This window comes from Mustelus asterias, chromosome 18 (assembly GCF_964213995.1).
Source record: "Mustelus asterias chromosome 18, sMusAst1.hap1.1, whole genome shotgun sequence".
Lineage (NCBI taxonomy): Eukaryota > Metazoa > Chordata > Chondrichthyes > Carcharhiniformes > Triakidae > Mustelus > Mustelus asterias.
This window is the reverse complement of record NC_135818.1, coordinates 81,043,691-81,051,603: the sequence shown is the minus strand read 5'-3', so window position 1 is coordinate 81,051,603 and position 7,913 is coordinate 81,043,691.

Below are 7,913 nucleotides of genomic sequence, written 5' to 3'. Positions count from 1 at the left end.
GGAACACACACACACACGCAGAGGTCGTGGACCTGATATGTTAGCTCGAGTCTCTATCTCCACAAATGCTTGCCTGACCTGCTGGCTATTTTCCGACTGTACATTTTTAATTTTCACCTTTATTTACTCATTTATATATTTAAACACACAAATGTTACAACTTTTATCACTAGATTCTTCTAAATCCCCCTCCACAACGCCTCCCCAGGCATTAGGTATCATTAGTTTGTCTATTTAAGCATTAGTTTGTCTATTTTAAGCACATTGTATCATTTTTTTTTAGAAAAACTAGTGTGCAGCCGCATCTGTTTTGCCGAAAAATGGAACAGGAGGTAAGTGAGAAGAAGGCAGCTCATCATCCCTCTCAATTCCAGGGCGTACCTTGTGAATCTGGTCTTGGGCAGCTACAACACACACACATTAACATCCACAATCGATCTCCCTCGCTTTAAATCCGTTCCGACGGCGAGGTGGGTTCTGCAGAGAGCCACACAGTGTGGGGAGAAGGGGTGGGGAGGGGAGGAGAAGCGTTGGGATGTCTCTCCGGATGATGCTGGCAGCTCCAGCAAGAGGGAGAGAGAGGAAATAAAAATAAGATGAGACACAGGCCAGCTCGCTCGCTCTCTCCCTCCCTCTCTCTGTCTCAGTCTGTGCTCCGCTGCGGATCCCGCACTTCTCTCTTCCCCTCTGGCGACTCCGGGTTTGATAGCAGACCCAATTCCTCGGGATACTCAGCACACAAACCCCGCCCTTCACACCACCAGCCTCACCATTTAAAAAGGAAACGGCATTGAAACCTTATACAGATGGCGTTGTGGAAATGTGCATTTATTCGCCATCAACACACACACACACACACACACACAGGGATAACTCATTGAGGCTCAGGGCAAAACTTCACATTTTAGGACTTGTCTTATGATTGCCGACAGAATAAGAGCATTTTGATGAAAGCAAAAATACTGCGGATGCTGGAATCTGAAATAGAAAATGCTGGAAAATGTCAGCAGGTCTGGGGGCAGTCTCTGTGGAGAGAGAAACACAGAAAATGCTGGAAAATCTTAGCAGGTCTGGCAGCATCTGTGGAGAGAGAATAGAGCCAACGTTTCCAGTCTGGATGATCCTTTGTCAGGACTGGTGAAATTCACAGCCAAAGGGTCAAACCCTCTCGTAATGAATATTATTTTTTTGATGGTTGGTCATTTAGGCGCATGGGGACAAGGGTCCCGACCATTCAGCCCCTCCAGGTCTGCTCCGCTATTCAATTAGACCATAACTGACCCCATACTGCAACTCCATTTACCCACCTTAACTCCCTATCGGAACAGGAGGTGGCCAGTTAACCCCTTGAACCTGTTCCACTGGTAAATGAGATTCATGGCTGACCTTATGACCTTGCTCTATATCAGTCAATGGTGGGCAATCTGTAGCCTCAGGGCTCAGTTTGTTGACCGTTACCCACGTGCAGGGTTGCCACATTCTGCTGGTTTCCATCCGTGTAGTTTTTTCCCCCCTATCGGTGTGACTCAAGTGATTCGCACGTAAAGCAAAGGGTGAGTGAAGTGAGGTGGGTGCTGATTGCTCACAACATTGACTGTGAGAGCCGTGCGCTCCCACTGCGTTCAATCAAAATGCAAATGTTTATTTTTGCCAATTGAAGTTGATGACAGTTCTATTAATATATTAATATATATATAATGAACAAGACATGGTGGCACAGTGGTTGGCACTGCTGCCTCACAGCTTCAGGGACCTGGGTTCGATTCCTGGCTTGGGTGATTGTGTGGAGTCTGCACGTTCTCCCCGTGTCTGCGTGGGTTTCCTCCAGTTGCTCCGGTTTTCCCCCCACACTCCAAAGATGTGCGGGCGGGCTAGGTGCATTGGCCATGCTAAATTGCCCCTTAGTGTCCCAAGATGCATAGGTTAGAGGGATTAGCAGGGTAAGTATGTGGGGTTATGGGGATAACACCTGGGTGGGATTGTTGCTGCTGCCGACTCGATGGGCTGAATGGCCTGCTTCTGCACTGTAGGGTTTCTATGATCTCGATTTTATTCTATGATATTAGCAGGAGAATGGGGTTGAGAAAGTTATCAGCAATGATTGAATGGCGGAGCAGACTCAATGGCCCAATTCTGCTCCTATATCTTATGGTCTTATGAATTATTAAGCATTTTCTACATCTTGTTATGAAATATTTGGTGTGTATTAAATGTATTTAATCTAATTCAAGGGGGGGAGGGGGGTTCATGAACAAGCCTGATTTTAATCTAGTGGCCCACTGGGATGAAGGAGGGCCACTCATGCAGCTCACTCACCAGCCCAGGTGAACCAGCCTCCCATCCATTGACTCTGTCTACACTTCCCGCTGCCTCGGCAAAACAGCCAGCATAATTAAGGACCCCACGCATCCTGGGCATTCTCTCTTCCACCTTCTTCCATTGACACTGTCGACACTTCCCGCTGCCCCGGCAAAGCAGCCAGCATAATTAAGGACCCCATGCAGCCCGGACATTCTCTCTTCCACCTTCTTATGTTGGGAAAAAGATACAAAAGTCTGAGGTCACGTACCAACCAACTCAAGAACAGCTTCTTCCCTGCTGCCATCAGATTTTTGTATGGACCTACCTTGCATTAAGTTGATCTTTCTCTACACCCTAGCTCTGACTGTAACACTACATTCTGCACTCTCTCGTTTCCTTCTCTATGAACGGTATGCTTTGTCTGTATAGCGTGCAAGAAACAATACTTTTCACTGTGTGTTAATACATGTGACAATAATAAATCAGGCTGCTCATCACTGCTCTATATATTCTATCTTCCCTGAATGCCAATGGATAACAAAGAATATCAATCTCAGTTTTCAATTAAATAATTAATCTTGAATCCATTGTAAATAATTCTGGAAACCCCCAGCGTGACTTTGACAAGAATGGGATTCCAATGCTATTTTCTATGAGACGTGTTCAAAAGCAAAAGAGCGATCACCTAAACAATTCATGTACCGACAACAAGGATGCGATTCAAATCCTCACATGCAGAGTATAATCGATGGGCGGCATGGTGGCACAGTGGTTAGCACTGCTGCCTCACAGCGCCAAGGACCCAGGCTCAATTCCGGCCTCGGGTCACTGTCTGTGTGGAGTCTGCACATTCTCCCCGTGTCTGCATGGGTTTCGTCCGGGTGCCCTAGTTTCATCCGACACTGCAAAGATGTGCAGGTTAGGTGGATTGGCCATGCTAAATTGACCTCCGATGTCAGGGAGATTAGTAGGCTAAATGTATGGGCTACAGGGATAGGGCCTGGGTGGGATTGTTGTCGCTGCAGGCTCAATGGGTCAAATGGCCTCCTTCTGTAGGGATTCTATGATTCTATCATGGGGGAGCATTGTCATAGCATTTCAGCCACCTTATCATGTAATTAGGGAGTTGGTTTAGCTCAGTTGGCTGGATGGCTAGTTAGTGATGCAGAGCAACACCAATCAGCGTGGGTTCAATCTCCTGTACCAGCTGACATTATTCATAAAGGTCCTATCATCTCAATCTTGCCTGAGGTGTGATGATCCTCAGATTAAGTCACCACCAGTCAGCTCTCCCCCTCAAAAGAGAGAGCAGCCTATGGTCACCTGAGACAATGGTGACATTGCTTTTACCATATATCAGCAACAACTTCCATCTATATAGCACCTTTAACATAGTATAATAACCCAAGGTGCTTTACAGGCCAAGCTCAGTAAAGAGGTAGGTTTTAAGCAGGGGAGTGAGGTGGTGTGGTTAAGGGAGGGAATTCCAGATCGTAGAAGACACAGCCAAATGGAGTAATTACAACTGGAGTTGCATAAGGGATCAGAACTCCGCGAGTGCAGAGAATCTCAGAGTGTTGTTAGGCTGGACAAGGTTAGAGGTGAGGCATGACCATAGGAAGAATTTGAAAACAAGGATGAGGGTTTTAAATTGATTTGATTTGATTTGATTTGATTTATTATTGTCACATGTATTAACATACAGTGAAAAGTATTGTTTCTTGCGCGCTATACCGACAAAACATACCGTTCATAGAGAAGGAAAGGAGAGAGTGCAGAAAGTGGTGTTACAGTCATAGCTAGGGTGTAGAGAAAGATCAACTTAATGCAAGGTAAGTCCATTCAAAAGTCTGACAGCAGCAGGGAAGAAGCTGTTCTTGAGTCGGTTGGTACATGTCCTCAGTTTTTTGTATCTTTTTCCCAAAGGAAGAAGGTGGAAGAGAGAATGTCCGGGATGTGTGGGGTCCTTAATTATGCTGGCTGCTTTGCCGAGGCAGCGGGAAGTGTAGACAGAGTCAATGGATGGGAGGCTGGTTTGCGTGATGGATTGGGCTACATTCACGACCTTTTGTAGTTTCTTGCAGTCTTGGGCAGAGCAGGAGCCACACCAAGCCGTGATACAACCAGAAAGAATGCTTTCTATGGTGCATCTGTAAAAGTTGGTGAGAGTCGTAGCTGACATGCCAAATTTCCTTAGTCTTCTGAGAAAGTAGAGGCATTGGTGGGCTTTCTTAACTATAGTGTCGGCATGGGGGGATCAGGACAGGTTGTTGGTGATCTGGACACCTAAAACTTGGAGCTCTCGACCCTTTCTACTTCGTCCCTGTTGATTTGACAGGGGCATGTTCTCTTTCACACTTCTTGAAGTCGATGACAATCTCCTTCGTTTTGTTGACATTGAGGGAAAGATTATTGTTGCCAGATTCTCTATCTCATTCCTGTACTCTGTAAATTCCTATAAATTGTCAGATTGGGAGCCATTTGTCAACTACTGGAGAGAGGGCCGAATGGAGCCTATTGGATTTTAGGATGTGAGAAGCAAAGCTTTGAAAAAACGGAAGTTCACAAAGAGTGGAAAATGGGAGGCCAGCCAGGACGGGATTGGAATAGTTGAGTCCGGAGGTAAGAAAGGCACGAATGATTTATTGAATGATTAATGCTTCCAGCAATAGATGGACAGAAACATACGGTGATAGTAAGTAGTCTGGGTTTTGGAAATGTAATGAGGTCAGAAGTTCTGCTTGGGGCCAAATAGGGTGTGGAGGTTCTGGATAGGGTGGCTGAACCTCAGAGGTTGGCCAAGGAAGAGACTGGAAACAATGTTTGAGAAATGGAACGTGTCCCTTGATACGCCTACCTGACAGAAATCTATCAATCTCAGTCCTGAAAACCCCAATTATCCCAGCTTTCTCCCACAGTTTGGAATTCCAGCTTTTGATTTAAATTCAGTTGGTTGTCTGAAAGAAGGAAATGACAGTCACTGAACCAATAGCAGCCCTTCCCCCTGACGCATGGACACTTTTATCCACATTACTATAACCAATGATCCTCAGAATGTTTTTCTCTTCTTGAATAGAGGAAGTGATGGCCGAGTGGTATTATCACTAGATTATTAATTCAGAAACTCAGCTAATGTTCTGGGGACCCGGGTTCAAATCTCGCCATGGCACATGGTGGAATTTGAATTTAATAAAAGAAAAATCTGGAATTAAGAATCTACTGATGACCATGGAACTATTGTTGGAAAAACCTATCTGGTTCACTAATGTCCTTTAAGGAAGGAAATCTGCCGTCCTTACCTGGTCTGGCCGACATGTGACTCCAGAGCCACAGCAATGTGGTTGACTCTCAACTGCCCTCGGACAATGAGGGATGAGCAATATGTGTGGGCCAGCGAGCGATGCCCATGTCCAACAAATGAATTTTAATGCTTTTTCCTTCTGTCTGCTTCTCAGCACACCATAGAATCATAGAAACCCTACAGTGCAGAAAGAGGCCATCTGGCCCATCGAGTCTGCACCGACCACAATCCCACCCAGGCCCTACCTCCATATTCCTACACATTTACCCGCTAATCCCTCTAACCTACGCATCTCAGGACACTAAGGGGCAATTTTAGCATGGCCAATCAACCTAACCCACACATCTTTGGACTGTGGGAGGAAACCGGAGCATCCGGAGGAAACCCGCACAGACACGGGGAGAATGTGCAAACTCCACATAGACAGTCACCCAAACCGGGAACCGAACCCAGGTCCCTGGAGCTAGTGAAGCAGCAGTGCTAACCACTGTGCTACCGTGTCGCCCACACTTCCCATTCATTCTTCCACAAATCAGGGAAGCAATTCAGCCTTATTTTTTCAGTATTCCCTGCCCTCTAAAAAGGTGCAAGTCTTAATACCCAATCTTGCTTTCACCTAATCACCACTCTTGATCCGTATATTTTTCTTTCTTCGTGATGCAACTTCGATGGCACCTTCCACTAAGAGACTTTTAGCCCTTCAGACAGATTTCTCAATGATTACTGTGAAATGATTTTTTTCCCCAAATGCTGCCAGTACTGCATGGAGTTTTAAAATGCTTGGTGCTGACAAAGGGAGTCCAAAGTTTGAAAGCATTCAATTTTCTTACACTGAAGCCTTGCGATGTCACTGTAACCTCCATAGGCTTAAAAATAGAGTGGCTCTTCAACAAAGAAAGCAATGTGTTACACGATGCAGTGAAAAATAAACAGCTGGACCAGATGTTGATCATTCAAAATCAGTCTCCCTTTGTCACGCCATAAGCAAATAGCCTCGTCCATTCAATTCATCCAGCATTTATTTTATCATTCCCGCCTCTTCCAAGTGTCCTCTGGAAGGATTATTATTGGTTCAATGAAGGCTCATTTTCTCCTTGCTAATTGGATGGTTCGGAACCAATCAAATTAAAGACAAAATAAATAACCCTTTAAAATGAATTCTGTGATGAGATCCTGGCCATTTTCAACTTCATTTTCTTGCCGGCCCATGAAACAGTGGAACATGCAGACAAGATTTTTACACAGAGGGTGGGGGTGCCTGGAACTCGCTGCTGGGGGAGGTAGTGGAAGCAGATACGATAGTGGCTATTAAGAGGTGTCTTGACAAATACATGAATAGGATGGGAATGGAGGGTTACGATCCCCGGAAGGTTTGGGGGTTTTAGTTCAGTCAGGCAGCATGGTCGGTGCAGGCTTGGAGGGCCAAAGGGCCTGTTCCTGTGCTGTGATTTTCTTTATTCCTTGTTCTTTATACTGACAATGAAGGCCATTCAGCCCTTCAAGCCTGTTCAAGCATTCAATTTGATTGTGGTTGATTTGCATCTTAATTTCATCTATCATCTTTCCAAAGAACCCCTACAGTGCAGAAGGAGGCCAATTAGCCCATCGAGCCTGTACCGACAACAATCCCACCCAGGCCCTATCCCTATATTACCCTGCTAATCCCCTTGACACTAATGGGCAATTTATCATAGCAAATCCACCTAGCCTGCACATCTTTGGACTGCGGGAGGAAACTGGAGCACCCGGAGGAAACCCACGCAGACACAGGGAGAACGTGCAAACACCGCACAGACAGTGACCCAAGCTGGGAATTGAACCTGGGTCCCTGGCTCTGTGAGGCAGCAGTGCTAACCACTGTGCCACCGTGCCATCGTGCCACCCCAATCAAGCTAAGATCTTAGTTCCACAACCCTTGTAACGTTGCCAAACAAAAGTCCATCAACTTTAGTCATGCAAATTTCAACCGAGGCTGAGAACAGCAGCGGGAGAGTTTTTGGAGGAGAGAGTTCACAAATTTTGTCCTCCTATTTGTGTAAGGAAGTGCTTGCTGCAATCACCAATCAAAAGCCTAACCCTTACATAGGATAGAATCATAGAATCATACAGTGCAGAAGAGGCCCTTCGGCCCATCGAGTCTGCACCGACATGTGAGAAACACCTAAATGTTATGATGTGCCAAGTGCTTTCTTTGTTGAAGAGGCACTCTATTTTTAAGCCTATGGAGGTTACAGTGACATCGCGAAGCTTCAGTGTGAGAAAATTGAATGCTTTCAAACCTTGGACTCCCTTTTATCAGCACCAAGCATTT